This window comes from Aquarana catesbeiana, linkage group LG05, assembly GCF_042186555.1.
Source record: "Aquarana catesbeiana isolate 2022-GZ linkage group LG05, ASM4218655v1, whole genome shotgun sequence".
NCBI lineage: Eukaryota > Metazoa > Chordata > Amphibia > Anura > Ranidae > Aquarana > Aquarana catesbeiana.
Window position 1 is genome coordinate 365,664,635 of NC_133328.1, and position 17,232 is coordinate 365,681,866.

The window sequence follows — 17,232 nt, forward strand, 5'->3', positions numbered from 1 at the left end:
GGCACATATATTTCGGCAGTGTTTTGTTATCTCTTCAAAGCACTATGTCCCATAGCGGTCTCCTGCCCCGTTCATCAAGGGAGATAAAGAAGCCGGAGTTGTGTTAGGGAGGATGCTATAAATTGATTAGCAGAAAGCTGAATTATGCAACGAACAGTTCTGAAAGTTTACCTAGGAGAGAGGGTGTGTGCGCGCATCTTCCCTCCAATCAGCTGTCTTGAGGCAAATTAAGAAATGGAAAAAAAAAAAAAGTCAAAGGGTGGCTCCTATGTGTCTTTTCTGACAGATTCCCTTTAATATCATGGAATACTTTCCCTGGCACCATCACAGTGCAAGTGCAGAACATATTATATACTTCATGAAACAGTGCCAAATCGATTACATCTCAGTTATGCTGTACAGTTTCTTTAAAAAAACTGCATAAGAGGAACATTGTACTAAAGACACTCAATGCAGTAGCATAACAAAAAAAAAAACAAAAAACACACCACACCAACAAATTGGCAGACCCAACGTGTTAATAAAAAAACTGTTTAGGTCAGTATCATGTTTCAGCGACAGGACAGGCCAGTTCAACAGAAAGCAGCCTGTGTGTACAGCATCCTGAGAAGAAAGAAAAGAAAAGAAAAGAAAAGAAAAGAAAAGAAAAGAAAAGAAAAGAAAAGAAAAGAAAAGAAAAGAAAAGAAAAGAAAAGAAAAGAAAAGAAAAGAAAAGAAAAGAAAAGAAAAGAAAAGAAAAGGAAAGAAAAGGAAAGAAAAAGAAAAAGAAAAAGAAAAAGAAAAAGAGAAAGAATCATCCATCCAGGAAACTTCATATCCCATCATGCACTGCCTTACTGCATCACAGAATAGGAGGCGTTTTTACTTCTATGGATCACACCTCCCCCATTATTGTACCACTTTTTTTTACTTCAACCCACCTATTTTTTCCTTAAAGTGATTGTAAAGTCAAATTTTTTTCCCCCTATAAAAACAACATGTTGTACTTGCCTGCTCTGTTGCAGTGAATTTGCACAAAGCAGCCCAGATCCTCCTCTTCTTGGGTCCCTCTTGTGTGATCCTGGCCCCTCCCTCCTGTTCAATGCCCCCACAGCAAACAGCTTGCTATGAGGGCACCTGAGCTGAGTCCCTAAATCTATGCCATAGTTCGTAGACGCTATAACTTTTTCGCAAACCAATACATACGCTTTTTGGGATTTTTTTTTTTTTTAATCACAAAAAATAGGATTTTTTAAAACAGCTTACCTGTAAAATCCTTTTCTTTCGAAGGACATCATGGGACACAGAGCCACAGTAATTACTGATGGGTTATATAGGTATCACTGGTGATTGGACACTGGCACACCCTATCAGGAAGTTCAACCCCCTATATAATCCCTCCCCCTTGCAGGGATACCTCAGTTTTGTAGCCAAGCAATATAGTGTATTAGAAGAGGGGCGGGACCTCTGTGTCCCGTGATGTCCTTCGAAAGAAAAGGATTTTACAGGTAAGCCGTTTTAAAAAATCCTTTTTTCTTTCTCGAACATCACGGGACACAGAGCCACAGTAATTACTGATGGGATGTCCCAGAGCAATGCTACCTGAGGGGGGGAACCACGACCAAGTAGGGTGCAATCAGACCTGAGGACCCTGTACCGCTGCCTGCAGCACACTATGCCCAAAGGCGATATCCTCATGCCTTCTCACATCCACCTGATAGAATCTGGTGAATGTATGAACTGAAGACCAGGTTGCGGCCTTGCAGATTCGAGCCATAGAGGCCCAGTGATGCACTGCCCAAGAAGCACCAATAGCCCTTGTGGAATGTGCCCTGATCTGAAACGGAGGAATCTTCTGTTTCAAACCGTAAGCTTGAATGATCAACTGTCGAATCCATTTAGAAATGGTAGCTTTTGACGCTGCCTGTCCTCTATTGGGACCCTCTGGCAGCACAAACAAAACATCCGTCTTGCGGATCTGAGTAGTTGCCCCTAGATAGGCCTTAACTGCTCTTACTACATCCAACGAATGTAGAGATCTCTCTTCCGGAGAACAGGGATCTGGAAAAAAGGAAGGTAGAACAATGTCTTGGTTTAAATGAAAATCAGAAACCACCTTCGGTAAAAAACTAGGATGAGGGCGTAGTACCACTCTATCCTTGTGTATAATCAAATAAGGCTCCTTACAGGAAAGAGCTGCTAATTCTGATACTCTTCTAGCAGAAGAGATGGCCACCAGAAAAATTAATTTCCTTGTCAACAAGACCAAAGGAATCTGACTTATTGGTTCAAAAGGCTGTTTCTGTAACACAGCCAGGACCAAATTCAAGTCCCAGGGGTTTAGGGGCGCTTTAACCGGAGGATTAAGACGCATCACCCCCTGCATAAAGTTTCGGACCAAAGAATGCGAAGCAAGTGGCCGCTGAAATAATACTAATAAAGCAGAAACCTGGCCCTTGATGGTACGCAAGGCCAGCTTCATCTCTAATCCCATCTGTAGAAAATCAAGGATTCTACCTATGACATATTTCCTGGGATGCCAACCTCTGGATTCACACCAGGTTATATAAGCCTTCCAGACTCTATGATAAATCATCCTGGAAGCTGGCTTCCTTGCATTAATCAAGGTAGATATGACAGGACCTGAGAGCCCACGACTCTTCAGAACGTGGGTCTCAATAGCCAAACCGTCAAATTTAGCGTTTGTAAGGCAGGATGGAACACTGGACCCTGAGATAACAGGTCTGGGCGTACCGGTAGGGTCCACGGGGAACCCACCGTCATCCTTACTATTTCTGCATACCAAGTCCTTCTGGGCCAAGCGGGGGCCACCAGAAGTACCGACTTCCTTTCCTGCCTGATCCTGCGAAGGAGTCGTGGTAGTAGCAGAATAGGCGGGAATGCGTAAATCAGTGAGAACCGATGCCACGGAATCACCAACGCATCCGTCCCGCATGCAAGAGGATCTTTTGTCCTTGCCACAAATCTGTCTGTCTATCTTTTTGTTGAATCGGGATGCAAAGAGATCTACATTTGGAACCCCCCATCTTTGGCATATGGCCCAAAAGACGTCGGGATGCAGAGACCATTCCCCTGGAAGTAACTGCTGGCGACTTAGATAGTCCGCCTGCCAATTCTCTATTCCCAGGATGAAAACTGCCGATATGCATGGCACATGCATCTCTGCCCAGACTAAGATCTGGTTCACCTCTTTTTGAGCAGCTCGGCTCCGGGTGCCTCCCTGATGATTGACATAAGGCACTGCTGTGGCATTGTTGGACTGGATCCTGACCGGACAACCCTGTAGCCTGATAGTCCAGGCTTTTAGAGCTAGATGTATCGCCCGGATCTCCAGAATGTTGATGGGTAAGGTCCTCTCTGTCTTGGACCATACCCCTTGGACCGCAGCCTGTTCCAGAACTGCTCCCCAACCTGACAGACTGGCATCTGTTGTTACCACCGTCCAGGTAACCGGTAGAAAGGATTTCCCCTTCTGCAGGTTTTCGGGTATGAGCCACCAATTGAGGCTCTGACGCACCGCATGCGACAGGTGCATCGGAAAGTCTAAAGCCTGAACCTTCTTGTTCCAGGTCGACAGAATACTGTGTTGCAGCATTCTTGAGTGAAACTGAGCATAGGGAACTGCTTCGAATGAAGACACCATCTTCCCTAGTAGCCTCATACAAAGGCGGACTGAGGGACCCTTCTTGGTCCTTACTGTCAGAATCAGCTCTCTCAAAGCAGTGATCTTTGCCTGGGGTAGAAATATTTTCTCCTGGCTTGTATCTATAATCAGACCTAAATACTCCAGTCTTCTTACTGGTTTTAGGAAAGACTTTTCTAAGTTGAGGATCCAACCCAGGTGTTCTAGATACCTGACTGTGGTCCTCAAGTTTCCATTCAAAGAGGCTACCGACCGGTCTATCAAGAGCAGTTCGTCTAGGTATGCTATGACAGCTATACCCTGAGCCCTTAATCTGGTCAGAGGAGGAGCCAAGATCTTTGTGAACACTCGAGGTGCAGTGGCTATCCCAAAAGGCAGAGCCACAAACTGGAAATGGCGCCCTCCTACCTCGAAGCGCAGAAACTTCTGATGAGCAGGAAAAATGGGCACATGCAGATATGCATCTCTGATGTCTATTGATGCCAGAAATTCTCCTCCCTGCAGGGTGGGAACTACTGTTCGAATTGATTCCATGCGGAAGGATTGAATCCTTAGGAATCGGTTCAGATCCCTTAAGTCCAAAATGGGCCTGACATCCCCATTTGGCTTTTGGACCGTAAAAAGGTTGGAATAGAAGCCCAATCCCTGGTCCTTTGCGGGAACTATCATAATGACCTCCTGCGACAAAAGTCGCTCTAACGCTAGAAGGAGCGACTGCTTCTTCTCTGGGTCTCTGGGAACATTTGATCTGAGGAACCGAGGAGAAGGGAATTCCTGAAACTCCAGCTTGTACCCTAAGGTTACCGTGGAGACTACCCATCTGTCCTGGAAGTCCTCGTGCCAGAGCTCTGAGAACTGTCGCAGTCTTCCCCCCACTCGAGTGAGCGGGGGCGCCCCCTCATGCAGAGGTCTTAGTGTTTTGCCTAGTAGGCTTCTTTCCCCAGGACTTCTTTTGTCCCTGGGGTTGACTCTTGTCTCTGGACCCCAATGGAGGCGGCCCTCGAGACTGCCTGGAGGCTGAAGCCCCAGGCGCTGGGGAAAGAGTCCGTTTGAAAGAGGGACGCTTACTCTTCTTCTTGACAGGTAAGAGAGTGCTTTTCCCACAAGAGATTCTCTTGATATAGTTATCCAAGTCCTCTCCAAACAACCTTGCACCACGAAATGGAAACCCAGCCAGTAGCTTCTTACATGGTGCTTCGGCTGACCAATTTTTCAACCATAGGATTCTACGTATATGCACCAACCCCAGTGAAAGACGGGAGGTTTGCACGATAGAATCTCTAATGGCGTCAACCACAAAGCATAAGGCCGCTGGAAGGTTAGCAAACCCCTGGGCCTGCTGTTCAGGTAATACTTTGATGACCTGCTTAACATGGTCTCTTAAGTATTGACAGACTCCAATCGCTGCTACTGCAGGTTGGGCCACTGATCCTGCTAAGGAGAAAACATCCTTCAATAGGGATTCCATCCTTTTATCTACAGGATCCCTGAGCATCTGAGCATTGTCTACAGGACAAGTCAGGCTATTATTTACGGAGGAAATGGCGGCATCAATAGCCGGTATTCCCCACATTTTAATAAACTTTTCTTCCATCGGATAAAGTGTTGAAAACTTTCTCGGCGGAAAAAAACGTTTGTCTGGATGATCCCACTCAGAATAAATAAGCTTTTCAAGTAAAGTATGAACAGGAAAAGCATGTGCTGCTTGGAAAGGTTTCAGTGACCCCAAAGCAGAAGAGGATTCTTTAGCAGTTTCAGGTAGGGGCAACTTAAATGTGGAGCGGACCAATCCAGTGAGGATCTGCACTAAGACTTTCTCCTCTTGGGAAGTCGCAGAGGGTCCCTCTCCACCTGAATCCTCCGAAGAGGAATCATCCATCCCATCCCGATCCTCTGAAAGGGATTCATCTCCTTTATCCCAGAGCTCCTCTGTCTGAGGGTCTTGGGGAACAGAGGAAAGCCTAGTGCGTTTTCTTCCACTGAGTGAAGACGTAATCACGGCCATTAATCTTTCCTCTAGACCATTAATGGTTGAGGAAAAAACCTCTTGTGTAATATATACAGGGGCTGAAGTGCCAGAAGCAGGTGTAGCCCCTGACCCCGATGGCTCTCCCTGGCTAGCCGTCCCTGGCCCATCTTTAGGGGGGGAGGATCTGCCGACAGGGGGCCCTCAGAACCTGAACGAGATCCCCTAGTGTCTCTGGTTCCTGGGGTGCTTGAACCTCTTCTACCCATAGTGCAAAGCAACAAGGTGTGAGGTATACAAATGAACACTGCCCGCTGAGCGATGTAGTCTGGCTAAAAGCCTTGCTACCCAATGCTCAGTCTGGTGTTACTTCAGTAAATGCTGCCTAGGAGAATGCCTGTGTCCCACCTTACATGCGACCGTCAGCTCTGTGTCTCTCAGAAGGCTGAGTGCACCTGTACAGAGTGCCTTTAATAGCCTGCAGCTGGCCTGAGTGGGAGTCTAAACACTCTGTGCTGACGTCCCGCCCCCTCCTCTACCGCCCCCGCCCCCCCCCCCTCGAGTTTTGAAAAAAACGAGCGCTTCCCACACTGCCGACTCTCCTGTCATGTTTCTGGAGAAAAGGCTGGGGATGGGGGGGGGGGGGGGGGGGGGAGGCTGGTAACAAGATCTGCCTGAACGGCTATCTTCAGAGATGGTGGCCATTAGGCCGCAGAGCCCGGGTGGTATAACCACTTTCTAGACCCCTGTGGCCCCTCTCTAGCCTGGGGGGAACATTCAAACATGAGAAATCCCCCTTTCCACCTTACCTGCTTGCAGCCTGCTTTGAGATGCTGGGACATAATCAGCACTGAACACCTGAGACAGTCAGTCAGCATGTGTAGGTTTGTGCTCTTGGCAGCCCCCGGTGGTCACAATAGGCATAGCATGCATTTACCTTAAAGGAGAAAAGCCACTAGAACTCAAATTCTGTGGAATCTCCTCTTACCTTATCCAGCCGCAGGGTGCTGTTTACACAGACCCAATCTTCACCTCTCACGGTGGGCTCCGTTTGAAAAAACCGTCAGAGACTGGGGCCCCCCCCATCAGTAGGGGGATCCAACAGTTCTGGGACCGTAAAGCACCTCGCCAGAAATTAGGAAGTTTAAAGCCATTTTCTGATCTGCGGGGTCCAGCTCTCTAAAAAGAGAAGCATTACGGGTAAAACCTCGTTTCTTCGGACACGAGGCCCGGGTACCATTCAATTCGGCCATGAAAAGACACTTTGAATGGATCCGGTTCGCCTGGCTTGCCCCAGTATAGGATCTTAGGATATTCCCTTTGGAGCTCAGCACAGGACATCTTTACACGTCCATCACCTAAGACACTGGCGTAAAAACTGAGGTATCCCTGCAAGGGGGAGGGATTATATAGGGGGTTGAACTTCCTGATAGGGTGTGCCAGTGTCCAATCACCAGTGATACCTATATAACCCATCAGTAATTACTGTGGCTCTGTGTCCCGTGATGTTCGAGAAAGAAATATGTAGCAGAATACAATACAATACAAATTGGCCTAAATTGATGAAGAAATTAGATTTTTTTTTTTTTTAATTGAGAAGGTTTTATAGCAGAAAAAGGAAAAAAAAAAAAAAAAAAATTATATATATATATATATATATATATATATATATATATATATATATATATATATATATATATATATATATATATATATATATATATATATATATATATATATATATATATATATATATATATATATATATATATAAAAAATAGTTTTACGTCAAAATAGGTCGGTCTTTTTTGTTTATAGCGAAAAATATAAAATAAATAAATAAATAAAAACGCAGAGATGATAAAATACCACCAAATTTGGGTACAACATCGCACGACCGTGCAATTGTCAGTTAAAGCAACACAGTGCCGTATTGCAAAAAAAAAAAATTGCCTGGTCAGGAAGCGGGTAAAACCTTTTGGAGCTGAAGTGGTTAAAAAGGTGGCCATGCATATTGTACAATCTTCTTAAGATCTATCATCAACTATGTAGTGCAGTGGGCCTGCCTGATTTGATACAAATTGAATAGCTTGTTCAGGTGGGTCCTCCCATTACAGTTTGGTAAACCTAAAAAAGGAAATTAAACAGATTGTACAATCAGATTACATAGCATAAGGCCAACTTTATACAAGTACAGTTGTGCTCATAGGTTTACATACCCTGGCAGAATTTATCATTTCTTGGCCATTTTGCAAAGAATATGAATAACAAACATTTTCCACTCATGGTTAGTGTTTGGCCGAAGCCATTATTAATCAACTGTGTTTACGCTTTTTAAATCATAATGGCAACAGAAACTACCCAAATTACCCTGATCAAGAGCTTACATACCCTGGCGATTTTGGCCTCATAACATGCACACAAGTTGACACAAAGGGGGTTAAATGGCTGTTAATTATACAGATCACAGGTGATCACCTTTTATCTATCTCCTGACAGCCTTGCATCTTTCATCCAGTGCTGCACTGGATTCTGAGTCATGGGGAAAGCAAAATAATTTTTCAAAGGATCTGCAGGAAAAGATAGTTGAACTGTATAAAACAGGAAAGGGATATAAAAAGATCCAAGGAATTGAGAATGCCAATCAGCAGTGTTCAAACTAATAAAGAATTGGAAATTGAGGGGTTCTCTTGAAACCACACAATCAGGTAGACCAAATAAATGTTCAGTCACAACTGCCAGGAAAAAAAAAAAAAAAAATTGTTCGGGATGCAAAGAAAAACCCCACAAACAACTTCAGGTGAAATACAGGACTCTGAAAACATGTGGTGTGGCCGTTTCAAGATGCACAATAAGGAGGCACTTGAAGAAAGATGGGCTGCATGGTCGAGTCGCCAGAAGAAAGTCATTACTATGCAAATGACACAAAGTATCCCGCTTACAATACACCGAACAGCACAGAGACAAGCCTCAAACCTTCTGGGAAAGTAATTTGGAGGGATGAGACCAAAATTAAGCTTTTTTGCCACAGCCATAAATGCTACATTTGGAGAAGAGTCAACAAGGCCTACGATGAAAAGGTACAGAGGTGGATCGCTGATGTTTTGGGGGATGTGTGAGCTGCAAAGGCACCGGAAATTTGGTCAAAACTGTTGGCAAGATATGAAAAAAGGAAGACACACATAAGAGATAAGAGAGGCTGCGCACCCCGGAAATTGGATTAAAGAAAAATAATTTTCCCCATGGGGCTTTAAAACAGCAATGCACATAATAAAAGGAAGTTCTTAATAGATGTATAAAAAGTTTTATCCAATATCATGGTTTGAAGTACAGTATAGAGAATCATCTGGTACAGTAACACACATCTTATTCCCCAGTGCAGTAACAAACACATATTAATACACATAATTAGGTTACATAATGTTACATAAATAGCAAGCCCCGACGCGTTTCGACCTGTATATGGTCTCTTCAGGGGGACAGTTGGATCTAAAAAAGAATTACATAAATTAAATTCAAATAGATAAATATATATATTATTGTGCATCACTTGGATTAAACCAAGATAATGAGTCTTTACCGCTAAATGGTGGAATGGGTGTTCTCTAGTCCAGGATATGTGCTGAGGGCCAATGGAAACACCGGAGGGCTCGGGGGGCCACCCTCACTCTCCCAGGAGAGCCAGCCTCAGGGGGCTTACAAGGAGCCACACTTAGCGCGCCCCCCGGGAGGGGGGGGGGGGAGGGAAGATGAGGGGGAGGAGCCCACACCTGCAACAGAAACCCAAGAATAGCCATGTATTAGTTAGAGGAAGTTTGATAATTAACTTGGTAATGTACTGAGTGTTTCCAATTTGTCTATGTGGAGACTGGCGTTGGATAGGATTTTTACTATATAAATATATTGAAATGTTAATTCCATTCCATGAATGTAATCGATAAAATTTAATGATCGTGTGATCCAACAATGCAGTGGTATGGTAGGTCTATTATACTGTTGTAATGGATAGGTAAATAAGAAGGATAAAATGGGTGAAAAAGAGGGAAAAAGATGTGTGAAAAAAAAAAAAAAAAACCCCGGAGGGATTGGCGCTGGAACCGCTGATGGAGCGGCCCCTGTGTGGCTCCCTCGGCGTCCCGGAAGGCCTACAGGCCCCGACCACTGTCGTCATCTCCGCCGCAATGCGCGTGACGTCATGACGTTATGCGTTTTTTGTCGCACTCCGTCAAACGTCCGGAGATGAACACGGGACGCCGCCGGCCGGATAGAGCTCACCTTAACTGCAGCGGTGAGCAGTTAAGCAGTTTTTTTTTTTTTTTTTTTGTTCTTGGGGGCGGTGTGGGTGGGGGGTTTGCACCTGCACATGATTATCCCATTTGCCTGAATTTGGATATAAAGGGAGACTGGAGGCCTGATAATTAGATCATGATCTCCTACAGGCCAGGATGAATGCTACTGCTGCCAGGTTCTTTCTACACTAGAGCCTTTATTTTTGCACGATCGCCACCAAGCTTATCACATTGAACCTATCAACAAGTCCAACATTACCTTCAACCTACACGATTTATACAACTGATAAGGTAAACTTTTTGTTATTTCACCTTCATTCCACACAGCACTCTCCACCATCCTACATACACACTTTCACATTTTGATTGGCTTTTCACTTTTTTAGTTCACTTTTCATTTTTGTTTTCACACAGTAGGCACCAAGCAAGCACCATGTCATGTTACCACACCATGCACCACCTCATTCACACCATTCTCCACCACACAATGCGCTCCTCTCCATTTAGGCCATCGTTGTTGCTGTGTTTTTTTTTTTTTTTTTTTTTTTTTTTTTTTTTACACACACACACACACACACACACACACCTTTTTCCCTCTTTTTCACCCATTTTATCCTTCTTATTTACCTATCCATTACAACAGTATAATAGACCTACCATACCACTGCATTGTTGGATCACACGATCATTAAATCTTATCGATTACATTCATGGAATGGAATTAACATTTCAATATATTTATATAGTAAAAATCCTATCCAACGCCAGTCTCCACATAGACAAATTGGAAACACTCAGTACATTACCAAGTTAATTATCAAACTTCCTCTAACTAATACATGGCTATTCTTGGGTTTCTGTTGCAGGTGTGGGCTCCTCCCCCTCATCTCCCCTCCCCCCCCCCCCTCCCGGGGGGCGCGCTAAGTGTGGCTCCTTGTAAGCCCCCTGAGGCTGGCTCTTGTGTGAGAGTGAGGGTGGCCCCCCGAGCCCTCCGGTGTTTCCATTGGCCCTCAGCACATATCCTGGACTAGAGAACACCCATTCCACCATTTAGCGGTAAAGACTCATTATCTTGGTTTAATCCAAGTGATGCACAATAATATATATATTTATCTATTTGAATTTAATTTTACATTTAATGTAATTCTTTTTTAGATCCAACTGTCCCCCTGAAGAGACCATATACAGGTCGAAACGCGTCGGGGCTTGCTATTTATGTAACATTATGTAACCTAATTATGTGTATTAATATGTGTTTGTTACTGCACTGGGGAATAAGATGTGTGTTACTGTACCAGATGATTCTCTATACTGTACTTCAAACCATGATATTGGATAAAACTTTTTATACATCTATTAAGAACTTCCTTTCATTATGTGCATTGCTGTTTTAAAGCCCCATGGGGAAAATTATTTTTCTTTACTGTTGGCAAGATGAATGAAGTAAGTTATCAAAAAATACTGGAGGAACATTTACATTCATCAGCCAGGAAGCTGCGCATGGGACGTACTTGGGCATTTCAAAAGGACAATGATCCAAAACACAAGGCCAAGTTGACCTGTCATTGGCTACAGCAGAATAAAGTGAAGGTTCTGTAGTGGCCATCTCGGTGTGACCTCAATATCATTGAGATCTCAAACATGCATTTTAATGCAAGACAGCCCAAGAATTTACAGGGACTGAGGCTTTTTTGCATAGAGGAATGGGCAACTTTACCATTTGAGAAGATAAAGAGCCTCATCCACAAATACCACAAAAGACTTCAAGCTGTCATTGATGTTAAAGGGGGCAATACACGGTATTAAGAACTGGGTTGTGTAAACTTTTGATCAGGGTAATTTGAGTAGTTTGTTGCCATTATGATATAAAAAAAAAAAAAAAAAAAAGAGAAGAAGTGTAAACACAAGTTGATAATAAATGGCTTCAGCCAAAACACTAACCATGAGTGAAAGAAATGTTTGTGTTATTCATATTCTCTGAAAAATGGCCAAGAAATCATAAATACTGCCAGGGTATGTAAACTTAGGAGCACAATTGTATATGGGAGGGAGACATTTAATGGTCAATGCTTTTGAAATTTAGTTCCAGCTCAGGGAGGGGAGGGTGCAAACACCCCAATTTCACTTTCAGGCCCCATTCGCACAAAGCATAGTGGGAGCACACTTTTTGGTGCATTTTTCCGGCGACACGCAAAGTGCAGCCTATTGATTTCAATGGACTGTGCTACACGCGGCAAAGTAGATCATGGAGCATTTTAGCACCTTGCACATTTTTTTACCATGAGTTTTTGCATTTGGAGCACAATTAATGGCAGTGAAAGCACTAGTTTATTTTAGGTGTATAAAAGGTGGCCATTCACTGATCGCTCAACAGTTTCTCCTGTTTTAGTGTGCACACTCTGCCAAATGAACAATCTATGCAGTTGTGAGGGAGAGATGCAAAGCAATCGATTAGAGGAAAGCACTGGCTATGTATTAAGGGAGAACGGTGCTCACTGACAAGGATTGCATTGGAGAAGCATGAAAGTACATAAGGAGCAAGCTCCTGGAGGAGGAAGGCAGGTGCAGGGTGTTTGACGACAGCTGCTGAAGTACTTCCTCATTCTACTAATAGTTTTCATGTCCTATAGGATGTAAACCAAGAAGTCATGGAGGAGCGGTATAAAGAAGAAAGCAGAGGCTGAGGCAAGATCTGCCCTAGAATACAAAGGCAGCTTTTTTGAATCTGCAACAGAGGTACATTAACCAGTTCCAAACCAGCCGCCGCAGTTATACTGCGGCAGGTTGGCCCGGCTGCGCGAAATCACGTAGCTATACCTTGCACGCGCGCCCCCCGCCGATCAGAAACCGATCAATCCCCAGGCCAATGATTTCTGGCCTGGGCCTGGTGATCGCTCCTGATGAATTATATCCTTCCCGTCTGTGAAACTGTAAATACTGACAGGGGAAGTGATGTCATCTCTCGTGGCGGCCTTTTCTGTTCCAGACCGAGAGGAGAGAGCATCTAACAGTGAGTTGCACAACACTACACAGGTCACGTAGGCACACAATTCACCCCCGATCACCCTTCCAGTTAATCCCCTTCACCCCCTATCACCATCACCCAGTAGAGCAATCAGATTTTTTTTGATCACTAGTGTCAGTGACGAAAATCAGTGCTAGGGTAATTAGTCTTAGGCCCAGATAGGTCTAGGGACTCCCCCCCAATAAAGGTTTAACCCCTTGATTACCCCGTCACCTGTGATCACAGTATATGTCACAGGTGACGCAGTTTAGCTAGTTTATGTATTTTTTTTTTTTTTTAATATATAGAGTCAGGGCACCCGCCGTATTTTACCCAATAAAGGTTTAACCCCCTGATCGGGCGGGTGATCAAAGTTAGGTTTTAGCGTCAGATAGGGTCTGCGTTGCCCCAGGCAGTGTCAGATTAGTGCCAGTACCGCTAAACACCCACGCATGCACCATACACCTCCCTTAGTAGTATAGTGTCTGAACGGATCAATAGCTTTGATCTGATCAGAGCTATATTAGAGTCCCCAGCAGTTTAGGGTTCCCAAAAACAGTGTTAGCAGGTATCTGGGCTGATCCCGCTAACAACTGTGTTTAGCCCCTCCGCCCAGCCCACCCAAGTGCAGTATCAATCGATCGCTGTCACTTACAAAACACATAACTGCAGCGTTCGCAGAGTCAGGCCTGATCCCTGCGAATGCTAACAGTTTTTTTGGTAGCATGTGAGTCACTCACTAAGTCAGGAGCTTTTTTTACCTGCGAGTCTTACTGTACCAGTAAATTTAGAGACCAAAATGTCAAATCGAAGGTACAGGACTGAAGAGGCCTACACGTTTGAGCATGACAGATAGTGAAGAGGAAGTCACTCATCTTTCAGATTCAGGCTCAGAATAGGATCCTGTAGACGACAGCGGCACCCTAACAGATCGCTCTGACGACAGAGTTGTGGACCCTGCCACGGTCAGGCGTACCAGACCCCGATCTTCTGCTGTCGTTGAGGTGCAAGAACTGCAGGGCTCTCGTATGGAGCAGAGAGCCAGTACTAGCGCCGCTATTCCTTCTGGTGAATTGGCAAGCCCATAATGCCCTTCCTGCTGCATTCGCTAATCCTAATTGGGAACCCACCACTTCTGCAGCACTGTACTTCCCCCATTCACTGGCCAACCAGGAATTCAGGTGGAAATAGTTAAATTTGGGTCACTTGATTTTTATTTGCTGTTTTTCACCGAAGATCTCTATAGATCTATTGTGGATCAAAGCAATTTGTATGCTGGTCAATTCATCGCCTCTAATCCCCAGCTGACTCTTGCCAGAGATTGGAGACCAATTACGGTCTCTGAATTTAAGACCTTCCAGGGCCTATCCCTCCTCATGGACGTAACAAAAAAGAGCGAGTTGCAGTCAAATTGGTCCACTGACCCAATTCACCATACACCTGTGTTCTCTGCCTCCATGACCAGGATACGATACGGGCAGAACTTGTGGTTCATGCACTTCAATGACAATGAACTCTGTCGTCCTCAGGGTGACCCTGGATTTGATCAGCTCTACAAAATTCAGCCCCTCGTAAACCACTTCAACCAACGTTTTGCAGCCTTGTTTACTCCGGATCAAGTGGCCTGCGTTGACGCCCTGATTAAGTTTTCTGCCCGCTTGTCTATCAAACAGTATCTTCCCAGCAAGCATGCCAGATACGGGGTCAAGATGTATAAGCTCTGTGGCAGGGCCACAGGCTATACATGTAGTTTTATGGTTTACAAGGGAAAAGATAGTCATGTAGAGCCGGAGAACTGCCCAGATTACATAGGGGGCGCTGGTAAGATAGTGTGGGACTTGGTGTCACCCTTATTCGGAAATGGGTACCACTTGTACGTGGACAATTATTAATGCCACTTTTTAGTCACCTTTTTGATTCTGGAATTGGCACACCTAATCGCTGGGGCTTCCCCCAATGGCTTGTAGAATCCAGACTTAGACAGGGGGAGAGAGCCTGCTTGAAGTATAATAATTTGTTAGCAGTGAAGGGGAGGGATTCACTGAATGTTTTCGTTCTGTCCTCACTTCACGCAGACACGACAGCCCAAAATTATACGGCAACTGGTGTTGGAGAAACCCCTCTGTGTCCACGAATACAACCTTAATATGGGAGAGGCGAACCTCAACGACCAGTTGTTGGCGCCGTACCCAATTGTCCGTAAGGCCAGACGCTGGTACAAAAAAAAAAAATGTCTTTATTTATTGGTTTTGCTGAACGCTTTTGTGCTATACAAAGCTTCAGGACGGACTGGATCCTTCCTTAAATTCCAGGAAGAGATCGTCGGAGCTCTTCTGTTTCCGGACGGTGCTCTTGCCCAACTTCAACGCAAATGCAGTGAGCTGGCTGCATTAGAGGCATTTTCCTTTTGTGCTCCCTGGTACCCCTACCCAAAGAAGATCTGTCTGCAGCAAACGCAGATTTAGGCGTGACACCCGCTTTTATTGTCCTTCCTGTCCTGACCAACCTGGTGTTTGCATTGGTGAATGTTTCAAACGCTACCACACACTAGTTGCGTATTAGCATAGGGTACAGCACCACACAGTCATAGGCACACTAACACAGGACAGGGTCTTGAAAGATGTAATGGCCATCACATTTTGAGAGACCCTAATCTGCAACGTTCAGTTTGAAGCTTTTATAAAAGTGGAAAATATTCTCTCTCGTTTTATTTTTAAACCATCATTTGCTTAGCAGGTACGCCATTCAGCTGCAGCATGGGTTTATTTATCTCGACAGCGTTTTCTCCCACGATACATAAAGCCGCGACTCCAGCGCTGTTGGAGGTGATTTCACCACCACAGTTAACAAAATGGTGCATGTATGCCCATCATTAGAAGTGAGTGGATGAAGGGCGGTATTCTAATGGTGGGCATACCCACCGATCAATACAACATTACAATGTATGCCCAACAAGGACCAAAGTACTGGTATGTTGCTGGACTTCGAGTAGTTATACTAGAATGATAATCTTGGTATCATTTTCAGCCAGCGGTCAGCTTTCGTATAAAAGCAATCCTAGCGGCCAATTAGCCTCTAGACTGCTTTTATAAGCAGTGGGAGGGAACATTCACCCCCCCCACCATCTTCCATGGTTTTCTCGGGCTATCCTGCAACAGGGAACCCGAGAATGCAGCCGGTGGTTCAGCCAGCTGACCATAGAGCTGATCAGAGACCAGAACTGCTCCAATGGTCTCTATGGCCTAAGAAACTGGAAGCTAGGAGCATTTCATGACTTAGGTTTTGCCGGATATAAACAGCGCCATTGGGAAATTGGCAAAGCATTTTATCACACCGATCTTGGTGTGGTCAGATGCTTTGTGGGCAGAGGAGAGATCTAGGGTCTAATAGACTTTTTTTTTAGAAAAAACAAAAAAAAAAAAAAAAAACCCAAAAAACACCCCACACACTTCTGTCCCCCTGTGCTCAAGCGCAAAGGCGAACGCAAGCGTCGGTCTGGTGTCATATGTAAAACAGCTGTCAGACTTTACTTACCAGACCGGCGAGTCTGTTAGGGCAGAGGGTGGTCTCCCGTATGTATCCTACTCGCGGCCCCTGGTAGAGTAAACAGGAGGCACAGGAGTAAGGAATGGTAAGAGCCTGGTGAGGGATCCAGGTGCTGGAGGGAAGAAGATCTTCAAGCAGCAGGTGGTATACTGGAGTACAGGTAAACAGATGCTGAGCAGGAGCAGAGTGGGTTGGTCAAGGCACAGGCAGGCAACACGGTACAGTAGGAGCAGGCAGAAGCAGGGTCAAACAAGCCGAGGTTAGGTACAGGCAGCAATCAGCAGAATGTCAGGGGCAAGCCGGGTCGTCAGGAGATCTTGGAAACACGGGAACGCAAGAACAGGCAAAGGGAACTATGGAACCGGGAGCTGTTGATCAGGCAGCACTGGGCAGAGTGCAGAGCAGACCTAAATAGGCCGATTGGCGCCAAACGCCATGCACGCTGATGCGCACACATCCGTGCGCCCCCGAACGCCAGCGCCCATAGGAACACACACAGCGGCGCGCACAGGAACGCACGCACCAACGCGCACCCAACAAGGTAACCTCTCTGACAGTGCCCCCTCCTTAAAGGCAGCCTCCGGATGCCCAGCTGAGCCAGTCTGGGGGCATGGGCATTTTTTGAACGCTTGTAAAAGTTCCTGGGCATGCAAATTGCTCTCTGGTTCCCAGGAGTTGTCCTCCGGTCCATACCCTTTCCACTTGATGAGATACTGAATTCTGTTCCTCCTCCTGCAATCCAAGATTACTTCAACTTCGAATTCCTCTTCGTTATCAATTATGA

The 17,232-nt window shown here is 45.1% G+C and overlaps 1 protein-coding gene across 2 annotated transcripts in view; it reads right to left on the minus strand.

Moving 5' to 3' along the window:
• KDSR (3-ketodihydrosphingosine reductase) overlaps positions 1-17,232 on the minus strand; it is an 84,460-nt gene that overhangs the window by 24,403 nt on the left and 42,825 nt on the right. The window lies entirely within an intron of this gene.